A 14,900-nucleotide genomic window follows, 5' to 3' on the forward strand; every position below is an offset into this window, starting at 1 on the left:
GAACAATACCTATTCTGTTTTGTTGTTGAAGGGAGAGAACTAGGGAATTTGTATATATTATCAATTATATGTAGATGTAAAGTTAACAATAGGAGAAAAACAGCATTGTAATGGTAACTTTGATGTCTACCCCTTATTAAGTATATTTGCAGTACAGTTGAACACCAGAATAAACTTCAAATAAATTCCAAAATAAGGAGTTGTTGACTTTTAATTTGTAGTATGTGTCATGTGGATATGAGAGTCACAACTGGGGAATGAGTTTTGGGAAAACGTACTGTGAAAATGAGCTGTTTGTGGTTTCATGCCCTAACCATTTACTATTTCCCACTTACTTTCCATTGAGAATGATAGATGTGCATCTGTGTGGATGTGCATCTTCATCTGGTTCTTCTCCCCTATCTGGCCAAATAAAGACAATTAAGATATTATTTCCGAATGTCCAAGAAATAAGAGGTTATTTTTCTCTGTTATGTCCTCCACATCTTTTAGTAACTTAAACTCTGAATTTTTTTCCCTTGGCAACAAAAATGAAGGTGATATACCTTCCTTTTACTTATGTCTGAATTTTAAATGTACTTGAATTTTTTTCTATGATGATACCACAATGTACACAATTACAAAGAAAGGAACAAGCATCTATGTATGCTTTTTTTTTTTATGTATGATTTTTTCATGCAAACCTTTTTCGAGGAAAAACTTTTCAAAAACCTTCCCAAAAACAAAAAAAAAAAAAACAAAACCCCTGATCTTTTGAGTCATTGCTATTTAATTTTATTTGCATTATTATCCTTTCTCCTGCTTAATTTTAATCGTAATTTAAAAAACTAATTAAAAATGTAAATGATTCAAAATAAAGTTTAGGATGAAAAATTTATCTAATTGCATCTGTTTTTTTCTGTGTTTTCTACTGAAATTTCTTAAACTTCCTTCCTTTTAACCGTGCTTTAAATTAAACCCAAGGAAGGCATTTCGTTAACTTTTTTCCTCTGGACCCCAAACGTTGACTTATTGGTGTATATATACTCATATCTGAACACACATCTTTGATACAGTGTTTGGATTCTGAAGGGCTCCTTAATGATTCCTTCTCAGTAATGATCTAAAATGGATGGGATCAATCTCAGATTCTCTTAAGGTGTTCTGCATCTAACCTTTGTTTGACAGGGGTGACTATGTTGTATGTCCAGTTTGAGTTGTACCCACTTTGTCTTGGCTATGCTTCTAAGTGGGCATAGTTTTTGCTTTTCTTTTCAATGTTCACTCTACGTAATTATTGAAATGAAATGGTGATAAAGCTTGTGTGGGAAAGAAGTCCTTGTTTCCTGTCTTTGTTGGTGCTTGCGGGTTCCTAATCTCCTAAGAGCCTTGGGATGTAGATTTGTACATCACAACTAGGGGTGGGTAGTTTTTATGGCGAGGAAGAGGGAAAAAGATAGTATTGAAGCAATTCCTGTCTAGGTCTGCAAAGTGCAGATTGCATTTCTCTTTCAGTGGTGTTAGGTTTATGGCCCTTTTTTTGGAAAGTGCTATTAAATGTTGGGAGACCTTTATCTTTCTCTGTTTTGTTGTAGCAGATGGAGTTGTCCTCTGGTGGTTTTGCTAGGTATGATAAATGTTGTACTAAAACTGCTTGGTGGAAGTTTGATCTGGAAAGATTACTATTTCTTTCAGTTTCCTGAAGAAAATGGAATCAAGAGTATTCAAACCCTTGAGCAAACAAGCCCATCAGCAAATCAACAGTAATAATGTGTACTTCTCATGGATGCTTGTGGCTTTTCCCCCTCCTTTAAAAAAGAAGGTTTAGGAATAAAAGCTAGACATGATGATCAGTTTTGTCTGAAGTAAAATAAGTGGTAAAAATAGTCAAACCTTTTTTTCTCAGAGCCTACAGGGAGAGATGGCTGTAATGAAGGATTGTTCCTGTTTTATAAAAGAAGAATGAATGCAAAGCAGTTACGCAGTTCTCTTGTGTTCATAGAAAGATTATTCATGGGACAGTGTTGAAGTCTTTATAGCATAGCTATCCTTAGTTTTATGGCTAAAAAGACTTCCTGGTGCTTGTTTCTAATATTGTAAGAGGCATTTATTTCCCTCTTTGGCCACAACTTTTTTAGTTTAATTCTGATTAATTAGACTAGTAGTATTTTTAGATAATTGTGTAGTTCTAGCTTTTATGCAAATCTGTGGTTTATCTACAGTGGAGTTGAAAGATGTTGTCCACCACCTGGCTAATGTATTGAAGTAAATTTTGATTGATTGAATCCTCCTTACGAATAAACTTGTAGCTAAAAACACATAGGAGGTTCTAACCAAATTACCTGGCATTTGAAGACAGTTTCACTGCCAAGGGCACGAGTTAGATCCCTGGTCAGGAACTAAGATCCCGCAAACTGTGTGGCCCGGCCAAAAAAAAATGAAGACAGTTTATTTCTTTCTTGGGTGATTCGTATTCTAGATTGGCTGTGACACATCTGGGAGTAAAGTTGGAGCCTGAACTGAGTCTGTGGGGGCAATTTGCCAATTTTTATTATCTTCACATTTCAGTTATTTGCATTAATACTTCCTTCCTTCCATTAATATAGGAAGTTAAAAATAGATTGTAGTTTTTGATCTGAAACTCCCTCTTCCAGCTCCTTTATCTTTTATGTTCTACCTCTTAACGTATTCATAGCTTCAATAGTCCGGAGCAACATATCAAAGCATAATAGTAAGGGTGTCCACAGTCTTAAGCCCCTCTTCTTGCTGGTATTGGGGGAAAGAATAAGAATACTAGGTGGTCTCAGTGGTGTCTGGAGTGCACACAGGTCTCTGACTATGGTTACTGCATCTGAGGTATAGGATGCAAAAGAGTCTGGTTTGGGGGATCCTGGCAGTACTTCCCACCGTGATGTACCTGTTGGAAGATTATTGACTCGCAGCATCATATTTTTCCTTTTACTGAGGTTGCTAGGAGACTCAGAGCTAAGGTACCCAGTAGTAATCATTATTTTCCCCAATGTTCCCTTCTTCCATATGGTTTCCATTCTCACTTGTAGCTTTAGCTTAACACATATTTATTTGGTCTGTACTGTCTGCTGCTAGACACTGGGAATACAATGGTGAACACGAGAGACCTGCTTTCCCTACTCTTAGTGCTTATGATCTATGTGTTTGTGTCATTTTATCAACTATCTCAAAATCTTTTTTGGAAGTAAGGATATGAGTCATAAATATGGACTCAGGGCCATAAGGTTTTCTTATCACTTCTCTCACTCCCTTTTTAAAATCTTCCTCTGTGTACTTTTATTCCTGCCTTTTCTAGTTTTTGCTTATTTTGTTCGTAAGTTATTTATTTATTTTTTAAAGGTAAAATAAAAATGTTTATTTTTCTTATTCTTTTTTTTTACTGAGTTATATAGTTGATGTACAGTATTATATAGGTTACAGGTATACAGTGCAGTGACTCACAATTTTTGAAGGTTATACTCCATTTACAGTTACTATGAAATATTGGCTGTATTTCCTGTGTTGTACAATTTATCCTTATAGTTTATTTTATACATAATAGTTTGTACCTCCTAATCCCCTACCCCTCAGTTTTTTAAAACAAAGTGAAGGCTCTCTCCCGTTTCTTCTCAAAGCTTCTGTATATTGTAATTGAAGACTGTATCTTAATATTTTAAAAATATTTTAGTGCATGTATATGCATATGCACACTTGTTAAAAAAACAAAAATGGGATTCTTTTTTTGCAACTTATTTTTAATTTAATGTAATTTAGTATCTTTTAATATGTAATAGATTTATTTTACACTTTAATTACTACAAAGTATTCTATTATGTGGACAGACTTCTGCTATTACAAAAAAGCTACTCTGAATATTCTTGAACATTGGTCTTTTCCAGTATATGCAAATTTATCAGAGAAATTCTAAGAAATGGAATAGCTAGGTCAAAGAGTATGTGTCTTTTCAGTTTTGCTAGACATTGCCAGTTTTTCCACCAAAGTTTGTACTTCCACCAACAATGTAGGAAAGTATTTATTCACACTCTTGTCAACACTATCTTTACATTTCTTTTTTAATCTGTTTAAAAATGTCATAGTGTGGCCTTGATTTTCTTACTTTCTTCTTTTTTTTAAATTATGAGTTCGTTTGAGCATTTTAAGAATGTTTATTGACCATTTATTTGTTTTTCTTTTTTCCAGTAATTGCTTCTTCCTGTCCTTTAGGCATGTTTTTATTGGATTCATTCCTTCAGCAGCTATTTGTTGAGTACTTAGAGGGTGTGGGGCACTGTGCTAGGCATTGATCTTTTCTAATTGATATGTATGAATGTCAGATGCTCGTTCATTTATTCAGCAAATATTTATTGACCATCTACCATATATTAAGTACTAGTCCAGGCCTGGGAATACATAAATGAGAAAACACACACATGTGTGTGGACACACACATGCTCTTAGGCTATATTTTTAATGAGTGTGAATATGTGTAGGGAGATACATATTCTGCAAATATCTTCTGCCAGTTTGTCCTTTCTTTATTCATTTTGTTTATAGTACTTTCTGAAATATGGAAGTTTTGAATTTACATGTAGTTGAATTTGTCAGTCTTACCTTTCATGCCTTCTGAGTTTGATGTCCTAGTTCTTTTTCTTTTTCTTTTGTCTTTTCTCTTGGCTGCACTGCACGGCTTGTGGAATCTTAGTTCCCCGACCAGGGATTCAACCCAGGCCCTTGGCAGTGAAAGCGTGGAGTCCTAACCACTTGACCGCCAGGGAATTCCCTATGTCCTATTTAAAAAAGACTTACCCTCTCCAAGATTATAAAAAAAATTTTTTTAATTTCACATTTTTCTTTTAGTTATTTTATGATTTCATTTTTAAAAAAATTAAATCTTTGATTCATTTAGAATTTATTATGGTGGAGGGAATGAGGGTAGAGATCCAAATTACTTTTTTTAATTCACTTAATGAAAAATCCATCTTTCCCTATTAATTTCAAATACTCTTAATTTCATGCACTAAATTCCCATATGTATTTGAGTCTATTCTGAGCTCTCTGTACTCTTCTATTGATACCTTATTGTTGATTCTTTCCTAGGTAGGACATTTTAACTTTCTTTTGTTTTATTTTCCTGTCTAGGAGGTTAGTCTTCTTTCATTAGTCTTTTTTTCCCCCTCTCAGAATTTTCCAGACTACTTTTGCCTGTTTATGGTTCCAAATAGACATGAGAGGCATTTTATCATGTTCCTCCCAAAACATTCTGTTAATATTTTGATTGGGATTGTGCTGAGTTTATGGATGAATTTATGAAAAATTAATATAGTTACGAAACTATTGAAGAGTAAGATTTACACATTATTGATTTCTTCTTTTATGTCTCTTATTAGGATTTTAAAGTTTTCTATTTGTGCACCAAATGTTTCTCATGCAGTTTATTCCAAAGTCGTTTTTTACTTTTCTCCCTGTGTTGTGTCTTCGTCGCTGTGCACCGGCTTTCTCTAGTTGTGGTGAGCGGGGGCTACTCTTCATTGCAGTGCGTGTGCTTCTCGTTGCGGTGGCTTCTCTTGTTGCGGAGCACAGGCTCTAGAGAGCAGGCTCTGTAGTTGTGGCGCACGGGCTTAATTGCTCCACGGCATGTGGGATCTTCCCGGACGGGGGATCAAACCCGTGTCCCCTGCATCGGCAGGTGGATTCTTAACCACTGCACCACCAGGGAGGTCCCTCCAAAGTCTTTTTATCTTTGTTATTGTTGTTGGCAAACATGGAGCCCTTTCTTTTTGTATAATTCTAACTTGTTCATAAATATGAGAAGTATTGATTTCTATATATTAATTTGAATTTCACTTCCCTTTTGAATTCTTCTACTGTTTCTAGTGGTTTTTCAGTTGGTTCTTTTGGGTTTTCCAATTCTAAAATAATAATTTTGCTTCTTTTCCAAATTTCGGATCTCTTCTTTCTTTCTTAACTAATTACGGTGGTTAATACTTCCAGAACAGTTTTGAATAACAGTAGTGGTAACAGGTGCCCTTGTCATGTTTCTGACGTTAATGAGAATGCTTTTATGGATTTGATCGTAAATACAGTGGTAGCTTTTGGTTTGAGGGAGATTGAAAAACTTATGTTAGGGAAGTATTCCATCATTCTTATTTTAATGTGTGCTTTTGTTATTCATTTCCTCAACAGATATTTATTATGTTTCTAGTGTGGGTCAGACACTACGTTGGTACTGGAAAGTAAGCAGTCAGAATAGGCACAGTCCCTGCCCTCACGAAATTTATAATCTAGTTGAGGGGAGTCAGATGTTAGTCATATGATCACAAAAAGCTGTACAGTATTTTTACTCCTGTGGTGCAGTGGGGATACATTGGGCTATAGGAGTATATAAATAGGGAGATTTTCTTGTTGGAGAAAGTAGTCACTGATTTGTGATCTTTGATAAGGGAATGAATTAAGTAGGCACAGGGGAAGAACATTCCAAGCAGAGGGTGGCACATTTGCAGGGAAGCATGGTGTTGGACATTGCTGAAGAGAGAGGAGTTAGGTTGGACTTATCAAGACCTTTTCAGTCATGCTACTCATTTTGTTCTCTATGCTCAGGAGAATGGGAAGCCATTGAAAGTTTTAAGCAGGGAGGCAGCACGATCGGATTTGGATTTCTAAAGGATCACAATAGCTACAGTGTGGAAAATATTTTAGAGGCAGGGTGAGGGTAAAAGCTGGGAGACTAATTGGGAGGCTATTGCAATAGGCCAGGCACAGGGGGATTGCAGTTTGAACTAGAGTTGTGGTTGTGGAGTTAGAGAAAATGGTAACCTAATTGATTGTTCATTTGGTTGTGTTCCTAAACGTATCTTAGATTTAGGCATTACAAGAAGTCAGTGTATAAAATTCACCAAGAATAACTCAGGATGGGGGAAACGAGGTGGAGGTGCAGCTTTTGAATAAAAAATATCCATGTTCATCCCAGTGGTTTGTTTTGTTTCTATCCTTGTCTTCTATTGCTTCTCATCTTTACTCTTTTGTTTCCTGACTTGAAAATCCAGTCTCTTTTCATCAGATTTCTCTCCTTTATTCTTCAGCATTCTTCATCCGGCAAACATTTATTGAGCACCTCATGTGCTGTGTTCTCTGCTGGGTGCTGGGAGAAGAGATGAGTGGGCCCTCAAAGTCATCATAATGTATTAGATGAGGCAGACGCATATTCATAAAACAACACATTGTACTAAATGTAACATAAAACATGCAAAATGAAGTTATTGATCCTTTTTGGCGGGGAGGAGCTCATGGTGGGCTTTTTGGAATAGGTGAGGTCTAAATTACATTTTAAAAGATAAATAGAAATTTGCCAGGGGAGAACAGGCAAAGGGAATATAGCATGTGCAAGGACACAGAAACTTGAAATAGCACAGTGTTTTTACTGAAATAGGGCAGTTTGATATTTCTGGATTTGGGCGTTTCTGCTTGTAAATGGAGGGGGAATTGGCAAGAGATGAAATGGGCCAGATTGGCAAGACATTCACCGCGAAGGTTCTTCCAGAATCACTGCATTCAGAAAAGCATTTGTGTTGACTGGGGAGTAGAAAAGGCTAGCTGAGAAATTAACATAACAAAATATTTTGTTTTTAGAAGCTCATGATTTCTTTCTTTTTTTTTTTTTTTTTTTTTTTGCGGTACGCGGTCCTCTCACTGCTGTGGCCTCTCCTGTTTCGGAGCGCAGGCTCAGCGGCCATGGCTCACGGGCCTAGCCACTCCGCGGCATGTGGGATCTTCCCGGACCGGGACATGAACCCGTGTCCCCTGCATTGGCAGGCGGACTCTCAACCACTGCGCCACTAGGGAAGCCCCATGATTTCATTTTAAAAAATGTCTTTTTACCTAGTTAACAAGTTGTTAAACTGAGTTTCAAGAAGGCACATTTCGTTGTATTTTGTAGAAAATATCATCTTTGTAAATGCCTTATGCTGTGTTAACTATAAATGCTTGCAGGTAATAAAACTAAATAATGAGAATGCCTGTGTCGTTGACTGGACGCAGTTAGAACTTGCAGTGGGCTCAGGGATATCTGAGTGAGCTGAGAGGGCTCAGGGCCTGGAGAGACTTGAGGTTTGTGGAGAGTCTTTTAAATGAAAATTTTGACTCTACTCAGTTAATCGAATTGGATAATGCCCCTATTCAGAAAAAATGAAAGCTAAGCTTATAAAAAAAATTTAACCTTAGATGAGACCATTTGATACCAAAATATGATGGTGTTATCATTTAAGTCACTTATGAAAAGGAAAACTAAGGCAGTTCTCTTGCAGTATTAGCACTTTTCCTGAGCTGTTTTCTCCTGTTAACCATTTCTCTATTCCTTGAAAGAGCTCTTCAAGCACTGATACTAGCAGAGTGCTTCACCGAAAGGCTGGAAATATAATTTCACTTAACTGTTTCTCGTAGTATCTTCTAAATGTGATAAGAAAATACTTCTCTAATTCCAGGTGCTAGTATTATGCCCAGACTTTGAAGAAAGTGATATTGCTAGTTTACAGAATTAAGTGAGATCCTTATCTAGGACTCTGAAGGAATTAACAGATACTTTCAGAATGCTCTACAACTGAGGTATAGATAGAGGTAAAGCTCTAAAGGGATCAGATGGGTGGTAGTTAAGTAATAGCAGATGTTCCTTTTAAAATCTTCAAACCAGAGGTCTTTTAAGAATGGTGCTTGTTTTTTGCTGACTTGATTCTGTGGGAAACCTTTATGCTTACGAAAGAATCAAGAAGAAACTATTCAGATGATTGCAGACCAGTAGTTTTGCTTTGTAAAGTAGACAGATTTGCATAGAAAGGAAATTCTGATTTACTATAGTGGAGCAGCAGAGTATTTAATAACAGTATGAAAGCGAGTTGGGTATAGTGGAAAGAACACTTATATTAGGAGGAATCTGAAGACAGGTTTAAGTTCCATTGTTTCCACCACCTGTAGTGTAGCTTTGGGAAAATAACTTGACTTCTCTGAGCCTCGGCTTTTCTGGGTATATATAAAAGTGGTGAGAGTATTAATACTGAGTCTATATATGTTACTTATTTTGAGGCTTAAGTGAAATATTGTATGAGATGAAAACTCTTATTGGTCCATAAAAATAAAACCAATGAATTTCCAGAGTGAGCACATTCCTTTCTGTAATGCCACTTTTAAGGTCTGTGGTTCTTGTGAAAATAAAATAATGAGATTTTTGTCTTTCCCTTTTTTTTTCCTCACCAAAACTCCAACTTCAGGGTCACGTTTACCAGAATGTTCTAATGTAATCAGAGTGGAAGGAAGGATACACGTTACTATTTATTTGGGTATGTTGTATCCCAAATCAGATATCTGACTCCGATTCCCAAAACAGGACTTCTAGAGCTTTGAGAAGAGGGAGCATGGTGCGATGGAAATTTCACGGGATTTGGATTCAGGATTCAAGTTCAGGTTGCTTACTAGATGTCTGGACTTCAAGTTCACACATTTCCAGAAGTGAACCATAAAATCTCTGCCATAGAGAAAACTGCTCAGAGAACATAACTGTTTTCAATTTAATTTATGTGCTGAGGGGTATTTCCCCAGATCACGTTTTTAGGATTGTCTTACACCAGGTGGTTGATTTCTGTTTTTCTCTTAGTTTCTACAATAAATTGGAGGTAGTGAAGTTTAGGGTCAGTTTCTCTGCTGCATACTAGCCATATGACCTTGAGCAAGTTATTTAATATCTCTGTGCCTCGGTTTCTTCGTGTATAAAATGGATGTTATAAATAATACCTACCACATAGGGTTGCTTCTAGAGAAAGGTGCCTGGTCCGTACTTGCGCTCAATAGTGTTAGTTACTCCTGTTATCATTAAAATCACATTGGAATTATAGATCTTTCACAGATGTTTCTTACATGGAGTTACATCCCGTTAAACCATTGTAAGTTGAAAGTATAATTTGAAATGCATTTAATACAACTAACCTACCCAACATCATGGCTTAGCCTTGCCTACCTTAAATGTCTCCAGAACACTTACATTAGCCTACAGTTGGCAAAATCATCTATTTTATAATAAGGTGTTGGATATCTCATGTGATTTATTGAATACTATACCGAAAGTGAAAAACAGTTGTGGTTTGGGTACAGAAGGGTTGTTAGTGTACCTTCGTGATCAAGTGGCTCACTGGGAGCTGTGGCTTGCTGCCCTGCCCAGCACCACAAGAGAGTGTTATACTGCATATCGCTAGCCAGGGAGAAGATAGAAATTCAAAATTTGAAGTACGGTTTCTACTGATTACATATTGCTTTCACACCATCGTAAAGTTGAAAAATATTAAGTCGAACCATACTAAGCTGGGAACTTTCTGTATTAAGGAGAAAAAGGTGAAGTTCTCATTTAGTTAATAAGAATTTGAGCAGAGTAGTTTAAGGGTGAATCCAAGTTACTGATTTTCTACTTTGTATACAAAGATTTGGGGGAAATGGTTTTATAGAGGAGGAAAAAAATGTCTTTTTTTCTCCTTTTACCCTCCTAGGTTTTCTGACTGGGGCCCTGTAAATGTGACTGACAGAAGACAGATTAACAAGAGAAAAACATAAGCATTTCTTTATTTATTTGTTTAAAAAAATATTTATTTATTTATTTTGGCTGTGTCGGGTCTTAGTTGTGGCACATGGGATCTGTCGTTGAGGTGCGTGGGCTCTTCGTTGCAGTGCGCGGGCTTCTCTCTAGTTGTGGCACACGGGCTTAGTTGCCCCATGGCATGTGGGATCTTGGTTCCCCAGCCAGGGATCGAACCCATGTTCCCTGCGTTGGAAGACGGATTCTTAACCACAGGACCACCAGGGAAGTCCCAAACATTTCTTTAATATCAGTTTTGTGAAATAGAGAACCTTCATGAGGAAATGAAGACCTGAAGAAGTGTTTAAACCTGATTGTTTTTATACTAAGTTTGATGAAGAGTGGAAAATCGTAGAGAAACATGATAGGACAAAAGGGTGTGAGTTAAGGATAGTAAACTGGGGTAAATGTAGCAAAGCCTGTTCATTCCGTTTCCTCTGTGTCTCTTTGTCTTTGGAGATAAAGATGCTCCTTTCTTCTGGATGTAGGGAGGGCACCTCTCACGTGAGGGTCTTACAATCTGTTTTAGGGAAAAGGGAAGGTCAGAGAGTCCTTCCTATACCTGCTGTTCTCTTATTCCTCCAGTTTAAAATACTCAGTGTATCAGGGTGCCATATTTTGGGATAGTGTGTTCTGAATCCCATCACCACCATAAAAATGAAAACAACTAAAATAAATCTTAGGTTTCTCCTAATCAAAGTATATACATTTTAATGATTTCTAAATGTAACAGAAATATACTTACCCTTTTTTATTAATTTGAATTTATAAGTAGAAATATAGCATGTTGATAAAAACGTTTCATTAGATAAAAATACACATTTTCAGTATTACCTTTATTTCCTAATATTGCCATTACAGTGTTTATTTTTAACGTCATGACTATAGGATAGCTATTTGTTCTTACGAATACAAATGGTTTCTAATTTGCATACATAATATATTTATACTTTTATATACTTCAGTGAAATCATTTGTTTCCCATTTCAATTTTAACTTGTGTAAATTTCTTTTGAAATTTGTCTCTCAAAAGTTAAAAGATACTTGATTTTTAAAATCATGACAAATGAAGCATTTGAGAAGCGATTTTTAAGCAATACATTTTTAGGGGTTTAAGGCCAAGCATATAGGCACTGTGCTTTCCCCATTTGATCAAGAACAGGTAAAGCAGTAAAAATAATTAGAGAATATAATACGCTTTTATTTTTTAATTTAAATTTTTTTTTTATTTTTTGGCCACGCCGCATGGCTTACGGAATTAGTTTCCTGAGCAGGGATTGAACCCGGGCCCTTGGCAGTGAAAACGAGGAGTCCTAACCACTGGACCATCAGGGAATTCCCTATTATATGCTTTTAGAGTGTTTATTCTTCAGCTATAATTAAGGAAATGTTAGTAATTCCTAGAAGCAAAACTAGAGAATTATGAATTAAATCATCTTATCAGATAACAAGATAGTTTTGAGATATATTTTAAAGTACTATATATTTTATTATATATATTGAAAATAGTGTATATACCGATGTAAAAATACTGTATAACTGATATTAAAAATACTATATCTGTATCAATAGTTACCAAAATATTGCCTTGCATTTATCTTGGATTGTCTTTCCTTATTTCCTTACTAGCTAGAAAATGAAGCAAAAACCCCACCCAAAATCAAAAAAAAAAAACCCCAGTAGTAACCCTCCCTCCCTTGTCTTTAGGCTTTAAACCTGAAATACGTTTTAAATGTGGCTTGTGCCTGGCCAGCTGTGTCTTCTTCATTCTTTCAGTTTTGCAGTCAACAGTAAATTGTTATTTTCAGAGTAAAGACCCTAAACTTTCTTGTACCAGAAACATTCCTTGGGGACTGAGGTCCAAATATCATTCTGTCACTCTGCAATATCTGTTTTAGCTAAGTTTCTGTTGGTATTTGTACCATTGAATGATTCATAAACAAACATTTACTTAGACCCTCTGCCTCCCAAACTGCTGTACTCAGAGCATAGAAACCACTAGTTTGGAAGTACAACCACTTGATAAACTCATCTTTTTCTCTTACCTTCTCACTTGTTTAAAATGTCTAATTTTATAATGACATTACTTGGGTGAGACTCTCTGAACTATAGCTTTAGCCTGGTGGAATATTTTCTCAGGTGCTTTTTGAAAGGGTTAGAAATAGTTAAATGCCCTTGAATACTCACATCCCAAATAATCTTCAAATTATTGCTTGGTTAAAAAGAGGTGTTAAAAGAGAAAGAAACCCAATTGAAAGGGGAGGTGAAGAGGGTGCAGGCAAAGGAGGGAGGGTGTGCATGTCTCCGGGGTGCCTGGCTGGGGAGGGAGGAATGTAGACAAGGCAGTGAGCCATCAACATGAACTGTACCTGATGAAATTTCTTGTCACTTCTTTCCTTTTTATTTGAAAGTGGATATTAGTAAAAGTACTACTACAGCATTTTTCTCCTAATAATTCTTTTTTTTTTTTGGCCCAGTATAACTTGTTAAACTAGATTTGTCTTTCGGTCATTAAGATTTAAATTTCACATTCCTAGTAGTAAAATCATCCTTGTCAAGTGTAAGGAGGCTATAGCTTTAACACCACTTCATGTCTGATTAGAAGGTTTCCTTTTGTAATTAATTTTCCTCTGAGCTTTTTGTGGAGAACCGTAGCCCACTGCAGAGAGGTTAGAATACCGTGGACTTTGGCTGTTCAGCTTTAATGATACAAGGGAATAGCAAAGCAAGAATAAATGAGGTACTTTCTGGTGAGCAAAAAATATGAACTGACTGTCAGTGTGAGCTTGGTTCTATGAGCCGTTAGCCAGCAGTAATAGGGCACACTTGAGTAATTGAATTTGCATAATAAGGCTTGCTGAGCAGATCTGACAGGCATAGAGATTTGTCTAGCTAGCGAGCTCCAGATGGACGTGACCACGCAGCAGCTGGGCGGCACGTTGCTCAGCATGGACAGCACCGCCCAGACTGGCAGCTGGACCCTGGCGACTGCAGGGCTGTGGCAGGCCAGCTGGTGGCTTCTGACAGCCAGTGGCCCTGTTAGAGAGCCTTTTCATAATGGCCTGTCAGGGTACGGGACCTGCAGGGACTGGCAGGAGAATGTCACAAGTCACCAGTGAGGGTTGTTAAGCTGAAGAAATCTGTCCCAGGGAAGTAGAGGTGGTCACCGTCGCAGCCGCAAAGCTAACGCCTCCCAGGGCAATTCCCCTCCTTTTCAAAGAGGACAGGCTTTTTTTAAAAACACATTTGCTCTAGACTGCAGTCATTCTGGATTATGTTGTATTCTTAAAACCTTGAAACCAAGGTGGCCACCTTCCTGGGAGCACGTGTTGACTGTCAGTCGAGATGGAAGAGAATATTATTTTTTATGTTTTCCCTCTGTCTTTGCATACTTGCAACAAGGGCATATTTGTTTGGGGGGAAATTGGTGATACTTTAATGATTTATCTTGGATTTATTGCTCATAGGAAAAAACCATATGTTTCAAGAATAAGCTGCAGAGAAAGTGAGTGAACTGGTATGAAGTTAGTTTGTTTAGGCCACCTCCCGCCCGCCCCCGCCCCCGGTCCTATGTCCAGGTGGACTGCATTTATGTGGAAGAATTATATAACCACCCATCTTCTCAGATTAGACCAAACATGGAGGAAGGCCAGCTCTGTGCGTGCTATTAATGAAGTTTACATCTGTGTTCTTGAGAATTTTGCCATCTTATAACACTTCTGCTCTAAAAAATCATGTAACTAGACAATACAACTTTTTTTTAAGGGTAGGAAAACTCTACTTAGAAGCATTTTTCAGTAAAATGAGAAATTTGCTGTTACTAGCCCCAAGTTCATTTACTTTCAGTACAACCGAATTCTAGTGAAACAACACAGTTCATACTGGAGCAACTTGGACTTTATGGCAGTAAAAACAGTCCAGAAGGTTACCATTTTAACCTTCAAATTAGCAAAGATAGAAAAGTCTGTTCTTAGCTAAGACGGGAAATATGTAGCCTCACTGACTGCCATTGGGGATGTAAATTATTTCAACCAATTCGGAGAACAGTTTGGCTGGATGCATCAAAAGCTTAATAAAAGTATGTAAAGTAATTTATCTAGTTATTCTGCTTTTAAGAATGTATCCCCCTGAATTCAGAATGTATGTAAAGATTTAGCTGTGAGAATGCACGTTTAGTGTTGTTCAGAACACTGGTTCCCGTTGTGCCATCCGTGGACCCCAAGTGGGACCATGAGGTCAAAATTATTTTCGTAGTAATACTAATATTACAGTGCAAAAGGAATGGTGGGTAGAAGTACTGGCC

At 37.0% G+C, this 14,900-nt stretch overlaps 1 protein-coding gene across 2 annotated transcripts in view; it reads left to right on the forward strand.

The window, feature by feature from the left end:
• HIBADH (3-hydroxyisobutyrate dehydrogenase) overlaps nucleotides 1-14,900 on the forward strand; it is a 133,906-nt gene that overhangs the window by 39,026 nt on the left and 79,980 nt on the right. The window lies entirely within an intron of this gene.

The sequence above is a fragment of the Aethalodelphis obliquidens genome, unplaced genomic scaffold (genome assembly GCF_003676395.1).
Source record: "Aethalodelphis obliquidens isolate GAN/ISIS:26980383/991018 unplaced genomic scaffold, ASM367639v1 scaffold5, whole genome shotgun sequence".
In the NCBI taxonomy this organism is placed as follows: Eukaryota; Metazoa; Chordata; class Mammalia; order Artiodactyla; family Delphinidae; genus Aethalodelphis; species Aethalodelphis obliquidens.